The 16,574-nt window shown below is 45.7% G+C and overlaps 1 protein-coding gene across 4 annotated transcripts in view; it reads left to right on the top strand.

Annotated features, from left to right (window-relative positions):
• PHACTR4 (phosphatase and actin regulator 4) overlaps positions 1-16,574 on the top strand; it is a 175,805-nt gene that overhangs the window by 63,790 nt on the left and 95,441 nt on the right. The gene's annotated exons all lie outside the window — the stretch shown is intronic.

The following is a 16,574-nucleotide window of genomic DNA, read 5'->3' as shown; positions in this document are numbered from 1 at the left end:
GGGTTTTCTTGCAGACACCTCCATGGAATCTATCCGTGTAGCCGCCAGATCCTTAGTCCAGACAAATTCAGCCAGAAGAGCGCTCTGGCTCAAGATGTGGAGTGCAGATGTGACTTCTAAAATAAAATCATGCTCCATTCCCTTTAAAGGAGACTATGTTTTCGGGCCTTCATTAGATGATATCCTGGAAAAAGCCACGGACAGGAAAAAGACTCTTCCTGAGCAGAGACCCCCCCGAAAACGTCTTTTTCAGCCCTCCCAGTCTCAGCCCTCCCAGGCTAAGGGCAAAGGGAAAACCGGTAGATGGAGCTATGCTAAGGGGAAACCCAAAAATATCCTTATCCCCCAGCAGTCACAACAAGAGAAAGAATGACTCTGATCCAGTGGGGGGAGGCTCTCGAACTTCATTCACAGTTGGCGGAATATCTCCAACAGCCCCTGGGTTTTAAGTGTTATCCAGCAGGGTCTTTTTATAGAGTTCGAAGCCCCCCCCCTCCCAGGATCTTAAGAGTCATCTCAGGAGACTCGAAAATTGATGATGTCAGGATTACAAGACCTGATGGCTTCGAGAGCAATTTCTATGGTCCCAGTAAACGAGCAGGGAAGGGGGCATTATTCCTGTATATTCATGGTAAAGAAGCCCTCCGGACAAGCCCGGATCATAATAAACCTAAAAGCTCTCAATCAATACATCACTTACCGCAAATTCAAAATGGAGTCAGTAAAATCAGCCATCCCTCTAATAGCTCCGCATTCACATATGGCAACAATAGATCTCAAAGATGCCTATTTTCATATCCCGATACATCCTTCTCACAGGAAGTATCGGAGATTTGCGGTTCAGTTGAATCACAAGATTCTACATTTTCAATACAATGTTCTTCCCTTCGGGATCTCCTCGGCTCCCAGGGTTTTCTCCAGAGTCATGGCGGAAGCTGTATCTCACATCAGAAGTCAAAGCGTCACGTCGCCATAGTACCCTACTTGGACGACCTAATCATTGGTCCTTCCGCCGAAATTCTCAATCAGAGAGTTGCCAGAACTCTAAACATCCTACAACTCTTGGGTTGGATACCCAATCTAAAGAAATCTCATCTTTTGCCTTCAAAGATGATAAAATTTTGGGGGGTCCTGTTGGACTCAGGGAACCAAAAGTCTTTCTTACCAGAAGATCACCGGAAGAAATTGGTATCCAAAGTCCTAGATTTCAAAAAACAAAGGTCCCCTACTCTGCGGACAGCGATGTCTCTTCTAGGGTCAATGACGGCCTGCATACAATCAGTCCAGTGGGCTCAGGCCCATTCCAGAGTTCTGCAGGCACACATTCTGGAAGACTGGAATGGAAATCCAAACTTCCTAAACAGAAGAGTATACACTCCAGGGAAGGTAAAAGCCTTCTTAGCCTGGTGGGTGATCCAAACAAACCTTCTCAAAGGCGTGGACTGGGTACAAACTCCACTGGTGACAGTAACAACAGATGCCAGTCGCAGGGGCTGGGGTGCTGTTGTGTCACAAGTCCCATTCCAGGGTCACTGGAATCACAAAGAAAGCTCCAGTTTCTCCAACCTCAGAAAATTGATGGCAGTGGAGAGGGCCCTTCTAGCCGCCAGCAGTCTAATTGTAGGTCAACATGTCAGTGTACTCGGACAATATTATTATTATTATTTATTGTTATAGCGCCATTTATTCCATGGCGCTTTACATGCGAGGAGAGGTATACATAATAAAAACAAGTACAATAATCTTAAACAATACAAGTCATAACTGGTACAGGAGGAGTGAGGACCCTGCCCGCGAAGGCTCACAATCTACAAGGGATGGGTGAGAATACAGTAGGTGAGGATAGAGCTGGTCATGCAGCGGTTTGGTTGAACGGTGGTTACTGCAGGTTGTAGGCTTGTCGGAAGAGGTGGGTCTTCAGGTTCTTTTTGAAGATTTCGATGGTAGGCGAGAGTCTGATATGTTGTGGTTGAGGGTTCCAGAGTAGGGGTGGTACGCGAGAGAAATCTTGTATACGATTGTGGGAAGAGGAGATAAGAGGGGAGTAGAGAAGGAGATCTTGTGAGGATCGGAGGTTGCGTGTAGGTAAGTACCGGGAGACGAGGTCACAGATGTATGGAGGAGACAGGTTGTGGATGGCTTTGTATGTCACGGTTAGGGTTTTGTACTGGAGTCTCTGGGCAATGGGGAGCCAGTGAAGGGATTGACAGAGGGGAGAGGCAGGGGAATAGCGGGGGGACAGGTGGATTAGTCGGGCAGCAGTGTTTAGAATAGATTGGAGGGGTGCCAGAGTGTTCGAGGGGAGGCCACAGAGCAAGAGGTTGCAGTAGTCAAGGCGGGAGATGATGAGGGCATGGACTAGGGTTTTTGCAGATTCTTGGTTGAGGAATGAACGGATTCGTGAAATATTTTTGACTTGAAGTCGGCAGGAAGTGGAAAGGGCTTGGATATGTGGTTTGAAGGAGAGATCAGCGTCAAGGATTACCCCGAGGCAGCGAGCTTGTGGGACTGGGGAGAGAGGGCAGCCATTTACTTTAATGGTTAGGTTCGTTGGGGGGGTCGCGTGAGATGGGGGAAAGATGATGAATTCTGTTTTGTCCATGTTAAGTTTCAGAAATCTAGCGGAGAAGAAGGATGAAATAGTGGACAGACATTGAGGGATTCTGGTTAGTAGGGAGGTGATATCTGGTCCAGAGATGTAGATCTGTGTGTCATCAGCATAGAGGTGATACTGAAAGCCATGAGATTCTATGAGCTGTCCCAGGCCAAAGGTGTAAATGGAGAAGAGCAGGGGCCCAAGGACTGAACCTTGTGGGACTCCGACAGATAGGGGGCGAGGTGAGGAGGTGGTGTGTGAGTGGGAGACGCTGAATGTCCGGTCTGTTAGGTATGATGAGATCCAGGATAGGGCCAAGTCTGTGATGCCAAGGGATGAGAGGGTCTGTAATAATAGGGAATGGTCCACTATGTCAAAGGCAGCCGACAGGTCGAGGAGGAGGAGAACAGAGTAGTGTCGCTTGCTCTTGGCGGTTAAGAGGTCGTTGGTGACCTTAGTTAGGGCAGTTTCAGTGGAATGGTGTGACCGGAAGCCAGATTGTAAGCGGTCAGCAAGAAGAGAGATGGGAGGACAGTTCAAGGTAGACGTGTTGTTCCAGTAGTTTGGAGGCATAAGGGAGAAGTGATTATAGGGCGATAGCTAGATACAGAGGATGGGTCAAGAGAGGGCTTTTTGAGGATAGGTGTGATGGAGGCATGTTTAAAGCTTGAGGGGAAAACACCAGTTGTTAGTGATAGGTTAAAGAGATGGGTTAGGGTTGGGATGTAGACTGGTGAGGTTTGGGATGAGGTGGGATGGGAGCGGGTCAAGTGCACAGGTGGTGAGATGCGATCTTGAGAGTAGAGTGGAGAGTTGATCTTCTGTAATGGTGGAGAAGTTGGTTTTGGAGGTGGAGGGCTGGGAAGTCGTCAGGAAGTGTTCTGGGGCTTGTTGACCAAAACTGTCTCTGATGCTATCAATCTTCTTGAAAAATGAGGCAAAGTCTTCAGCGGAGATAAGTGGGGAGGGAGGAGGTGCTGGGGGACGGAGGAGAGAATTGAAGGTGTTGAATAACTGTTTAGGGTTGTGAGACAGGGAGGATATGAGAGATGAGAAGTAGGTTTGTTTAGCTGTGGCGAGTGTGGTCTTGAAAGTAGTGAGGGACTGTTTGAATGCGATGAAGTGGTCGTTGGAGTGGGATCTTTTCCATCTGTGCTCAGCAGCCCTGGAAGCTCGCCTCAGTTCTTTGGTCAGGCTGGTGTGCCAGGGCTGTCTGTTGATTTTGCGAGCTTTGGTATGTGTAAGTGGGGCAGCAGATTCCAAAGCTACAGCTATTGTGGTGTTATATAGAGCGGCAGCGTCATCCGCATTGTGTATGGAACTTATGTCTGTGAGAGGGAGGAGGGATTCAGAGAATGAATGTAGGTCAAGATGTTTAAGATTTCTGCGAGGGTGTGAAAGTTTGTGCGGTGGGGATTGTAGACATGGAGTGGAGAAAGATGAGAATGGGAGAACGTTGTGGTCAGTGAGAGGAAGAGGTGAGTTAGAGAGGTTAGATAGGGAGCAGAGGCGGGTGAAGATGAGGTCCAGTGTGTGACCATCTTTGTGAGTGGCTGCAGAAGACCATTGAGTGAGGCCGAAGGAGGAAGTGAGAGAGAAGTTTAGTGGCAGCTGAGAGGGAAGTGTCAATGGGGATGTTGAAATCGCCAATGATGATAGTGGGGATGTCCGCAGAAAGGAAATGAAGTAGCCAGGGTGGTGAAGTGGTCAAAGAAGGTGGTGGCTGGCCCTGGGGGGCGGTAAATGGCAGCCAGTTGGAGGTTGGAGGGGGAGTAGATGCGCACAGAGTGCACCTCAAAGGTAGGGAGGGTAACAGAGGGTGGCAGTGGGATTGGGGTGAAGGAGCAGTTATCTGACAGGAGAAAACCAACTCCTCCGCCATGCTTGCTGCTGGGGCGGGGTGTGTGAGAAAGGTGGAAGCCACCGTAAGAGAATGCAACATGGGAGGCTGTGTCAGAAGGGGTGAGCCAGGTTTCGGTGATGGCCAGGAAGGAAAGTTTGGTAGTAACAAAAAGATTATGGATGTAGGAAAGCTTGTTACAGACAGAGCGAGCGTTCCACAGAGCTCCTGTTAGTGGGACTGGGGAAGTGGGGGCTGGGCGAATGTGTATAAGGTTAGAGAGGTTACGGAAGTTTGTGATGGAGTGTGGATGGGAGGTAGAAATGACTGTGGGAATATGGTGAGGAGGACCAGGATTTGGAGAGATATCACCAGCAGTGAGAAGAAGCAGAGATAGTGTTAGCAGGTGGGAGCAGGAGAGGGCATGAGGGGGCTGCCTGTGCTTTGAGACAGAGGATTGTATGTTAAGGAACAGTTCTGAGGAGGAGGTGAGATGGATGGGGAGGATTGAAGAGGAGATGAACAGTTCCTTACTTGGTGGGGGATTGGGGGAGGTAGCAGAAAGTGAAAGATTATAGGGGTAAAAGTGACAACAAACTGAAACATTGTTTGCAGTGACTGGCCAGTTACTTCAGTTCCAATTCAGGTTTTAATTCTAATGTAATCCACACTTTTAGAACACACTTCTAGAAATCACACTGCAGACTAATGTCATGCAGACTTGTGCTATGCAATATATGGAAAACTAAGTGCGTTCAGGTGTGAAGCAGAGAGGAGTGGTCTCTGCTCATCTTGGTCAGAGAATTAAGGGTGGACCAGATGCATACAATCAAGCCTAAGTAAACAAGGTCATAAATATCACAGGGTAAGCTGGGGTTAGCTGAAAGACATACCATGTGAAAGCAAGGAGGAGGGGGAAGTCTATGTGCAAAGCTGGGTGATGTACTATGTGCACTTCATAGATAGACAGCAGGAGAGCTGGGTGGATGAACATACCTGTTGGAAGAATAGAGATGCTTGTTAGAGTGCGATGGTGGTAGGTAGCAGGGCACAGTCTGTATACATCTTTCAGGTTTTAATTCTATTGTAATCCACACTTTTAGAACACACTTCTAGAAATCACACTGCAGACTAAAGTCATGCAGACTTGTGCTATGCAATATATGGAAAACTAAGTGCGTTCAGGTGTGAAGCAGAGAGGAGTGGTCTCTGCTCATCTTGGTCAGAGAATTAAGAGAATTAAGACAATATAACGACTGTAGCGCATCTCAAACACCAAGGGAGTCCAAAATTCAATTACCTAAGAGTCGTGTCAAGGAGAATTTTTTGCTGGGCAGAAAAACATCTCTCATTATCAGCAATACAGCTCAAAGGGTCGGTGAATGTTCAAGCAGATCTCCTAAGTCGTCACGACTTACAACCAGGAGAATGGAGCCTGAAGACAGACGTTTTCAGGCTGTTGACGAACAGATGGGGCCTTCCCGACATAGATCTGTTAGCTTCAAGTCAGAATGCACAGGTCGAGACTTATTTCTCTCTAAACCCCAGAGACAAATCTCAGGGAGTAGACGCTTTTGCCCATACATGGAGGTTCCCGTTAGCGTATGTATTTCCTCCAATACCGTTGCTTGCAAAGACCCTTCTTAAGATCCGAGACGATCAGGTCCAGACTATCCTGGTAGCTCCAGCATGGCCGAAGAGGAGCTGGTACCACCTCATCAGGGAATTACAAGTGGATGGTCCAGTCTTTCTACAAACGTCAGACGATCTTTTCCTGCAGGGTCCCTTTCATCATCCGAACCCAGGTGCTAAGAGCTAAAGGGCTCTCAGAATCGGTGATCTCCACTTTACAAAAATCCAGGAAGCCTGTCCCGAACGCTATATATAGCAAAATTTGGAAAAGGTTCTCCTCGTGGTGTTACCCTTGTAATCCTGACCCCTTCCAGAGGGGTTTAAAGAGTTAATTTACACCCCAAACTATACTCCATACTGTGTTTTCCCATGCTGAATAGAGTATTAGTATATCTATAGGGTCAGTTCAGGGTCATCTATAGGGTCAGTTCAGGGTCAGCCATCGTTGAGTGGGGGCGCCATATCCGCTGTATAGTAGGGTGCCAACCTCCACAGCCAGGCAGGACATTTCCAGACAGGGTACAGAGGTGGTAGCTAGTTGTTTTTTGCACGAGCACATTTTTGTTTTTTTGCACCTGTGTCTTTAGTCCGTGTCTCTCACCCTGCCACATGCAGCCCTGCTAAGGGTAGAACAACAATTCTACATTATATATATATTTACCATCTATCTATGCTGTCTGAAACAATTTTCCTGTCAGGTACCTATGACAGTGTGTATGGTACACTTTTTTAGGGCGCATGTTAGGAGCAACAGGGTCAGCTGCCGAGGAGTGGGGGCGCCAGTCTCGTATTTGTGTGTAGGGTGCCAACCTCCGCTGTCAGGCAGTGGTCATGCAGTACCCCATGTAGGGCTTTGTCAGAGAGCACGGTTGTGTGTTTTATGTGTACATCTGTTGTAGTTGTCTCATGGTTTTTTAGCTTATTTCTAAATAAAGGTACATGTTTTATCTATATTATAAACTAAGGGTATAGGTTATTTGCTTTATAGAGACTTGATTATTAACCTTAGCTGTAGCATCAGCACTTGTTTTCCTGACCCCTTCCACCCTAATATCTCACAAATATTAGACTTTTTACAAAAAGGGCTGGAATTGGGGTTAAAACCGAGTACATTAAAAGTTCAAGTATCAGCCTTGAGTTCTGTCTTTGATCAAGACCTGGCAGGTCATTGTTGGATAAAAAGGTTTTTTGTCTCAGCATAAAGGCATCATCCAAAGCAACAAATCTTTGTGCCATCATGGGACTTAAACATAGTCCTAAAGGGCCTTACGGCTCCTCCATTTACGGCTCCTCCTTCCATCTACTTCAGTGTCATGGGCAGAAAGAGCAGGCGCTTGCATCGAGCAGATTTGCAGGGCTGCAACTTGGTCTTCACATACCTTTACCAAACACTATAGATTGGACTTATTGTCCAATAGGGATCTAGTCTTTGGCCGGAAAGATCTCCAGGCTATTGTCCCCCCCTAGTGCAGAATTGGTTGGTACTCCTCCTATGCTGTCGTGGAAGGTGACTAGAGAAAATAGAATTAGACTTACCGGTAATTCGGTTTCTAGGAACCTTCCACGACAGCACTAATTCCCTCCCTTTCCTTGGATTTATCCTGAGTTTATTAAGGTAGCTAGTGCTATGGTATCCGTTGTAAGTCACTGGCGATTTGGAGGGAGGAGGGGCTTTTAACCTCTCGTGCTTCCTGTCCCCCATCAGGGAATGGAGACATCCTCCTATGCTGTTGTGGAAGGTTCCTAGAAACCGAATTACCGTTAAGTCTAATTCCATTTTTTGGGGTAACAGGTTCCCTTTAACCCCTTTACCCACCCCCAAAAGTGGTTTGCACGTTAATGACCGGGCCAATTTTTACAATTCTGACCACTGTCCCTTTATGAGGTTATAACTCTGGAACGCTTTAACGGATCTTGGCGATTCTGACATTGTTTTCCCAAGACAATATTGTACTTCATGATAGTGGTAACATTTCTTTGATGTTACCTGCGTTTATTTGTGAAAAAAAATTGGCGAAAATTTTGAAAATTTTGCAGTTTTCCAACTTTGAATTTTTATGCCCTTAAATCACAGAGATATGTCACACAAAATACTTAATAGGTAACATTTCCCACATGTCTACTTTACGTCAGCACAATTTAGGAACCAACATTTTTTTTTTGTTAGGGAGTTATAAGGGTTAAAAGTTGACGAGCAATTTCTCATTTTTACAACACCATTTTTTTTTTTAGGGACCACATCTCATTTGAAGTCATTTTGAGGGGTCTATATGATAGAAAATACCATTGTGACACCATTCTAAAAACTGCACCCCTCAAGGTGCTCAAAACCACATTCAAGAAATTTATTAACCCTTCAGGTGTTTCACAGGAATTTTTGGAATGTTTAAATAAAAATTAACATTTAAATTTTTTTTACACAAAATTTATTTCAGCTCCAATTTGTTTTATTTTACCAAGGGTAACAGGAGAAAATGGACCCCAAAAGTTGTACAATTTGTGCTGAGTACGCTGATACCCCATATGTGGGGGTAAACCACTGTTTGGGCGCACACGAGGAGCTCGGAAGGGAAGGGAGCGCCATTTGACTTTTCAATGCAAAATTGACTGGAATTGAGATGGAACGCCATGTTGCGTTTGGAGAGCTCCTGATGTGCCTAAACATTGAAACCCCCCACAAGTGACACCATTTTGGAAAGTAGACCCCCTAAGGAACTTATCTAGATGTGTGGTGAGTATTTTGACCCACCAAGTGCTTCACAGAAGTTTATAATGCAGAGCTGTAAAAATAAAAAAATCATATTTTTTTTGTGAAAAAAATTCTTTTCGCCCCCAATTTTTTATTTTCCCAAGGGTAAGAGAAGAAATTGGACCCCAAAGTTGTTGTGCAATTTGTCCTGAGTACTCAGATACTCCATATGTGGGGGTAAACCACTGTTTGGGCGCATAGCAGAGCTCGGAAGGGAAGGAGCGCCATTTGACTTTTTAATGCAAAATTGACTGGAATTAAGATGGGACGCCATGTCGCGTTTGGAGAGCCCCTGATGTGCCTAATCATTAAACCCCCCCACAAGTGACACCATTTTGGAAAGTAGACCCCCTAAAGAACTTATCTAGATGTGCTTTGAGAGCTTTGATCCCCCAAGTGGTTCACTACAGTTTATAACGCAGAGCCGTGAAAATAAAAATTCTTTTTTTTTTTCACAAAAATGATTTTTTAGCCCCTAGTTTTGTATTTTCCCAAGGGTAACAGGAGAAATTGGACCCCAAAAGTTGTTTTCCAATTTGTCCTGAGTATGCTGATAACCCATATGTGGGAGGGAACCACTGTTTGGGCACATGGCAGAGCTCGGAAGGGAAGGAGCGCCATTTGGAATGCAGACTTAGATGGATTGGTCTGCAGGCATCACGTTGCATTTGCAGAGCCCCTGATGTACCCAAACAGTAGAAACCCCCCCACAAGTGACCCCATATTGGAAACTAGACCTCCCAAGGAACTTATCTAGATGTGTTGTGAGAACTTTGAACCCCCAAGTGTTTCACTACAGTTTATAACGCAGAGCCGTGAAAATAAAAAATCCTTTTTTTTCCCACAAAAATGATTTTTAGCCCCCCAAATTTATATTTTCCCAAGGGTAACAAGAGAACTTGGACCCCAAAAGTTGTTGTCCAATTTGTCCCGAGTACACTGATGCCCCATATGTTGGGGTAAACCCCTGTTTGGGCGCACGGGAAAGCTCGGAAGGGAAGGAGCACTGTTTTACTTTTTCAATGCAGAATTGGCTGAAATTGAGATCGGACACCATGTCGCGTTTGGAGAGCCCCTGATGTGCCTAAACAGTGGAAACTCCCCAATTCTAACTGAAACCCTAAACCAAACACACCCCTAACCCTAATCCCAACGGTAACCCTAACCACACCCCTAACCCTGACACACCCCTAACTCTAATCCCAACCCTAATCCCAACCATAAATGTAATCCAAACCTTAACCCTAACTTTAGCCCCAACCCTAACCCTAACTTTAGCTCCAACCCTAGCCCCAACTCTAACCCTAGCCCTAACCCTAATGGGAAAATGGAAATAAATACATTTTTTTAATTTTATTATTTTTCCCTAACTAAGGGGGCGATGAAGGGGGGTTTGATTTACTTTAATAGCATTTTTTATAGCGGATTTTTATGATTGGCAGCCGTCACACACTAAAAGACGCTTTTTATAGCAAAAAAGTTTTTGCGTCTCCACATTTTGAGACCTATAATTTTTCCATATTTTGGTCCACAGAGTCATGTGAGGTCTTGTTTTTTGCGGGACGTGTTGACGTTTTTATTGGTAACATTTTCGGACACGTGACAGTTTTTGATCGCTTTTTATTCCGATTTTTGTGAGGCAGAATGACAAAAAAACAGCTATTCATGAATTTCTTTTGGGGGAGGCGTTTATACCATTCCACGTTTGGTAAAATTGATAAAGCAGTTTTATTCTTCGGGTCAGTACGATTACAGCGATACCTCATTTATATCATTTTTTATGTTTTGGCGCTTTTATACGATAAAAACTATTTTATAGAATAAATTATTTTGGCATCTCTTTATTCTGAGGACTATAACTTTTTTATTTTTTCTTTGATGACGCTGTATGGCGGCTCGTTTTTTGCGGGACAAGATGACGTTTTCAGCGGTACCATGGTTATTTCTATCCGTCTTTTTGATCGCGTTATTCCACTTTTTGTTCGGCGGTATGATAATAAAGCGTTGTTTTTTTGCCTCGTTTTTTTTTTTTTCCTACGGTGTTCACTGACGGGGTTAACTAGTGATATACTTTTGTAGGTGGGGTCGTTACGGACTCGGCGGTACTAAATATGTGTACTTTTATTGTTTTTTTTTATTTAGATAAAGTAATGTATTTATGGGAATAATATATATATTTTTTTTATTTATTTAGGAATTTTTTTTTTTTTTTTTTTTACTCATGTGGAAATTTTTTTGTTTACTTTGTCCCGGGGGGGACATCACAGATCGCTGATCTGACAGTTTGCACAGCACTCTGTCAGATGACCGATCTGACTTACAGCACTGCAGGCTTACCAAGCGCCTGCTCTGAGCAGGCACTCGGTAAGCCACCTCCCTCCCTGCAGGATCCGGATGCCGCGGCCATCTTGGATCCGGGCACCTGCAGTGAGGAGGAGGTAAGAGACCCTCGCAGCAACGTGATCACATCGCGTTGCTCCGGGGGTCTCAGGGAAGCACGCAGGAAGCCCCCTCCCTGCGCGATGCTTCCCTGTACTGCCGGCACACCACGATCATGTTTGATCGCGATGTGCCGGGGGTTAATGTGCCGGGGGCGGTCCATGACCTCTCCTGGCACATAGTGCCGGATGTCAGCTGCGATAGTCAGCTGACACTCGGCCGCGCTCCCCCCGTGAGCGCCGCCGATCGCGCTGGACGTACTATCCCGTCGGTGGTCATACGGGCCCACCCCACCTCGACGGGATAGTACGTCCAATGTCAGAAAGGGGTTAAACACCTCAATCTACACTCACTCTCTGAATCCCATCTCCCTCTTACAGAAATAAGTTCCCTACACAATGTGGATGCCGCTGCTGCTCTATTTAACACCACAGTAGCTGTAGCTTTGGAATCTGTTGTTCCTCTCACACATAGCAAAGCTCGCAAAATCAACAGACAGCCCTGGCACACCAGCCTCACCAAAGAACTGAGGCAAGCTTTCAGGTCTGCTGAGCGGAGATGGAAAAGATCCCACTCCAACGAGCACTTCATCTCATTCTAACAGTCCCTCACTACTTTCAAGGCCACACTCTCCACAGCTTAACAAACCTATTTCTCATCTCTCATATCCTCCCTGTCTCACAACCCTAAACAGTTATTAACACCTTCAATTCTCTCCTCCCTCCCCACTCATCTCAGCTGAAGACTTTGCCTCATTTTTCAAGCAGAAGATTGATAACATCAGAAAAAGTTTTGGTCGACAACCCCCAGAGCCCTTCCTCCCAACTGCCCAGCCCTCCACCTCCAAAATCAACTTCTCCACTATTACAGAAGATCGACTCTCCACTCTACTCTCAAGATCGCATCTCACCACCTGTGCACATATTATTATTATTATTATTATTATTATTAATCTTTATATAGCGCCAACATATTCCACAGCGCTTTACAGTTTAAAAGTTTCAAACACAACAGTCATAAGTAACAACGTTAACAATACAATAATTAAAGCAAAATAAGACGACCCTGCTCGTTAGAGCTTACAATCTACAATGAGGTGGGGGAGATACTAAGTACAGGTGTGTATTTACAATGATGTATTTACAATGATGGTCCAGCCATCTTCAGGGGGTGGGGGATAGATGGAGATTGTGAATGGACGACACACACACAAACATAAAATGACTTTGATTAGTGAACATGGTAGGCCACTCTGAACAAATGTGTTTTGTGTGAGCTCCTAAAAGTATGCAAATTGTGGATGGTCCTAATATCTTGGGGTAGAGCAGTCCATTGGCGCAGCACGGGAGAAGTCTTGGAGTCAGGAGTGGGAGGTACGGATTAGTGCAGAGGTTAGTCGAAAGCCATTTGCAGAGCTCAGTGGTCGGATAGGCCAAAAGACAGAAATGAGATGTAAGGAGGTGCCGCACTGTGGAGAGCTTTGTGGGTGTGAACAAGTACTTTGAATTGTATCCTGTAATAAATGGGCAGCCAGTGTAATGACTGGCGAAGAGCGGACGCATCCGAGTAACGATTAGCAAGATGGATGACCCTGGCTGCTGCATTAAGGATGGACTGGAGAGGGGAAAGTCGAGTGAGGGGGAGGCCAATTAATAGAACGTTACAGTAATCCAGGCGGGAGTGGATCAGGGCGACAGTGAGGGTTTTTGTTGTTTCCATGGTGAGAAAAGGGCGGATTCTAGAGATGTTCTTTAGGTGTAAGCGGCAGAAGCAGGCAAGAGATTGTATATGGGAGGTGAAGGAGAGATCGGAGTCAAACATAACACCCAGACAGCGCGCGTGCTGCCGGGGTGTTATTATCATGCCACCCACGGAGAGGGAAATCTCAGATTTAGGGAGGTTAGTAGATGGAGGGAGCATAAGAATTTCAGTTTTGGAGAGGTTCAGTTTCAGATAGAGAGCGGACATGATGTTGGAGACTGCAGACAGACAGTCAATGGCGTTCTGTAGTGCAGCGGGGGTAAGGTCAGGGGCTGACATGTATAGTTGTGTGTCATCAGCATAAAGATGGTACTGAAAGCCAAATCTGCTGATGGTCTGTCCAATTGGGGCTGTGTAGAGGGAGAAGAGAAGGGGGCCAAGGACTGAGCCCTGAGGTTCCCCGACAGTAAGAGGAAATGGAGCCAGAGAACAGAACACTGAAGGAGTGGTCAGAAAGATAGGAGGAGAACCAGGAGAGAGCAGTGTCCTTAATGCCTAGTGACTGGAGCCTAGAGAGTAGGAGAGGGTGGTAAACAGTGTCGAAAGCTGCAGAAAGGTCAAGAAGAATGCCTAAAAAAAAGTGTTAGACATGTAAACATTTTTTATTGAGTGGGGTGGGTAATATTTACCTTCTGCTCACCATCGTCGACCAGAGGAACGACAGGGCTCTAGCATATTTATATTTGCTCCTGCGTCCTCCCGATCCTCTCAGGGCCTGCATCTCATTGTTGAACTCCTTCTTGAAGTGATCCATGATTGACCACCACCGCTTGACAACTCTTTTGCCTGCAAAGTGAAAGCACAAATTGGTTAATATACAACACATTACATCCAGCAACATAACTGAACTGTGAATACTTACATGCTTGATTCTGGGCCCGAACATCAAGGTCCTCCCAGTGGTCCACAAGTTGTTGGCATACTTCCTCCCAGAGCTGATGGGTAACACCAAGATCTGTTCATCTCCCGCTCTCTGATTAGATAGATGAGGAGGTCGATGTTTAGACCGGCCTCCTCACCGTCCCGAGTCAGGAGCTCGCTGTGACGCCTGTTAAAAAAGACAAAAAACAAAGACAATAGACTCAAAACAACATAAAGTGGAAATGATAAAAAAAAAAAAAGGTACTTACTTGATGGTGACCGCCCTGACGCTCACACCGACGACCCTGGGAGGCGCTTTGAGGATCTCTAGATTGAGCCGCGGAATCAGAAGACTAAAAGAAGAAAAAAAAAATGTGCTTGGATGTAGGCTATGTGTTGTGCATACGGTTATGTCTGTAATAACCTGTTTTTGTGTTGTGTGTACTGTGATGTGTGTGATGTGCTTCTGCGATGCATGTGAACTTGCCAATTGTGAACCCACTCTGGGTATCTCTCCACCCCTTACGTCTCCTTCTGGAAGCACCTCTTCTGCAGCTTCCTGTTATACAAAAATTATATATATATAATATATATTTTACGTGAACATCGCCAGGAATAAGAAAAAAAAGTGAACAAAGCCAACAAAAAAAATGCATTTATTTACCTCACAGCGCTGACGACGCGGAGGAGGGCTCCCAGATCAATACATGGCTGTGGCTGGAGTTGTAGGTGGCTGGCTTGGCTGCTGGCTGGCTGGCCTGGAGCAGGTTCAGTTCTAGCTCTGATGGCAGGTTCAGCTCTGGCCCTGGCTGCAGGTCCGCTCTGGCGGCAGGTTCAGCTCTGGCTCCGGTGGCAGGTTCAGCTATGGCTCTGGCGACAGGTTCAGCTCTGGCGGCAGGTTCAGCTCTGGCTCTGGCGGCAGGTTCAGCTCTTGAGGCAGGTGATCTCTATCCTGCTGGCTGGTAAATTGATGAGTGAAGGTCTACTTGGCTGGCTTTATATCTGTTTCCTAATTGGGCGCTGGCGAATTGTATCGGAGCATGCTCCGTATAAAAAAAAAAAAAAAAACGGAATCCGGCACCCATAGGCTTCCATTGTAGCAAAAAGCCGAAGGCATCCGGTGCTGTCCGTATTTTTGCCGCAGACAAAAAATGTAACTTTGTAAGTTTTTTTTTTTCCAGACACTGGAAACGACATTTTTGGACGAAACATAAGGAGATCTGGCGCAATCCGGCGTTAATACAAGTCTATGAGAAAAAAATTGATCCGTCAACAGCTTTTGCTGGATCCGTTTTTTTCAAAAATAGTTGGATTTAGCCTGACGGCGAAAAACGGATGTGTGAAAGGGGCCTAAGGCAGCAATGTGGTCCTTACCTTGTACCTTCTATGGGCATTATAGACTAAATTTGGGGTCTTCTGCTGATCTTTCCTTTGCGACAAGGGTTCTAGACGCTGTAGTCCTGCCCTAGGGTGTTATCTGTTAATCTCTCAGTGGATGCTGTCACGGATGATTTAAAAAAATAAATAAATAGATGAGATAACTTAACGGTAATGTTTTTTTTCCAGAACCCCTGACAGAGCTGTTATATTCCCTCCCGTCACTGACAATGGGTGGCCACTTAGTTTCCTTCTCAGGCTACGTTCACACGATCAGGATTTCCATCCTTTTTTTTTCCTGCCCGTTTTTGGAAAACGGCAGCTAAATTCCGCAGTGAATTTGAGCTGCGTTTTCTGATCCTTTTTCTTCAGCGTTTTCCACTGCGGGTTTCCAATAGCAGTTTCCTATTGGAGCTGCTGGAAAACCGGTGCGGAATCCGCTGAAAGAATTGACATGCTACTTCTTTTTTCCGCTGGAAAATCCGCGCGGATTTTCCAGCGGAAAAACGGATCGTTAGCACAGCGGTTTTGGTTTTCCATTGGGTTACATTGTACTGTAACCAACATGGAAAACTGATCCGGATCCGCAGCTGAAAATCCGCTACGGATCCGGATCAAAATCCGGATCGTGTGAACGTAGCCTTAGGCCTCTTTCACACTTCCGTATTCTGCTGTACGTCGTTGCAGCAAAATGACGGATCGACTGACGTCATCAAAATAGCGAAAAACGTGTGAGACGCATCTAGTGCATTGATGGATGCGTCAACGGAGAAATTTCCGGGAATCAAATGCCGAGAGAGAGAGAGAGACTCCTCCCCGGACTTTAGATGGGCAGCGGATGCGTTGAAAAACTGCATCCGCTGCCCATGTTGTGCCGAATTTTCACAACATCCGTCGGTACATCGCGCCGACGCCTGGCAACGGCCCCGTACCAATGGAAGTGTGAAAGAGGCCTTAGTGATGAGTTCATGTGCTGTTAAAAAAAATAAATAAATAAAAATGTTTATTGGTGGTGTATAAAACTATTCGTACGCAGTGTGTCCAACCCGCAGCGATTACTAATCCGATCTGTTTCTGCCTTTTTTTTTTTTTTTAAGTAGACGTGTGTTCTCCATGATTAAGGGGTTCGTACCAAGGTTTGAAGTTTTCACTTATGGGTATAAATCACTGATCACTAAGGGCCAAATGCTGGCATCCCCATCCGTCCTGAGACTGCAATGGGGCTGAGCTCAGAGACAGCTGGAGATAGCCAAGCACAGCGGTACTCCCATTGTGAATGAGGGGAGCAGAGGTGGCCATGCTCAACCTCTGTGTCATTC

The sequence above is a fragment of the Ranitomeya variabilis genome, chromosome 3 (assembly GCF_051348905.1).
Source record: "Ranitomeya variabilis isolate aRanVar5 chromosome 3, aRanVar5.hap1, whole genome shotgun sequence".
In the NCBI taxonomy this organism is placed as follows: Eukaryota; Metazoa; Chordata; class Amphibia; order Anura; family Dendrobatidae; genus Ranitomeya; species Ranitomeya variabilis.
The sequence above is the reverse complement of the archived record's forward strand: the minus strand, read 5'-3'. Positions and strand labels throughout refer to the sequence as shown.